Source organism: Lupinus angustifolius, chromosome LG03, assembly GCF_001865875.1.
Source record: "Lupinus angustifolius cultivar Tanjil chromosome LG03, LupAngTanjil_v1.0, whole genome shotgun sequence".
NCBI classification, from domain to species: Eukaryota; Viridiplantae; Streptophyta; class Magnoliopsida; order Fabales; family Fabaceae; genus Lupinus; species Lupinus angustifolius.
In genome coordinates this window covers 18,774,521-18,775,331 of record NC_032011.1, presented here as the reverse complement: position 1 = coordinate 18,775,331, position 811 = coordinate 18,774,521, and positions in this window count along the sequence as shown.

The following is an 811-nucleotide window of genomic DNA, read 5'->3' as shown; positions in this document are numbered from 1 at the left end:
AAAGAAAATTAAGAGAGGATAAGAGTAAGAAACCAAGAAAAAAAAAAGTAGAGAGAAAAGAAGTTGAGGTAACAAAGGGGTCATATTCATTGTTTGGAACTATCTTCCATAAGTAATATTGCCAGGTTTGTTTCTCACCCATTTCATACACGTTCATTTTCTTTTGTTGAAGTCCAATGCCATATGCTCATTATATGTTAACACTGTTATGTTCATAATGCATTTGTTATATTATCACCTTCATAATCCATATTGTATATCTCAAATTGCAAATGGAATTGGTTTCAATTTGAGGCAGTGGTATCTCCTTGCTCCTAAGGGAACCTTAATAATGCAAAACTTTTTGTGCACAAAGCAAATATGCCGGCAGAAACACCCCTGCACGGTGCAGAATCGCAATGGCTTTCACGCGAGCCGCCATGGTTCTCGAAGGACACCCCAACCATAGCACGCAGACCCCGTTCTAGCTATTTCGGACAGCTTTACCTCACCACAGTGGTGCCATCCTCTAGTCGGGACGTCATTTCCCTCTCCGGCATGGTTATGTCATGTTGAGGTTCCTGGACTCATGGTCCAGGTGGGGAAGATGACCCCTACCTTTCTTTTTCTTTTGCTTATTTCTATTTTTATTTCTTTTTTACTTTGTTTATTTATTTTGTATATAATTATTGTTTATCTACTTTATTCACTAATGATATTGTCTTATTTGGATGTTAAGAGTAATCTATCCTTATTTGGATGTTATAAGATTTTTCTTAGTATGTGTGTTCAATTATTTTAAGATGCTGTTTGATATTAGAATTAAGCTTGG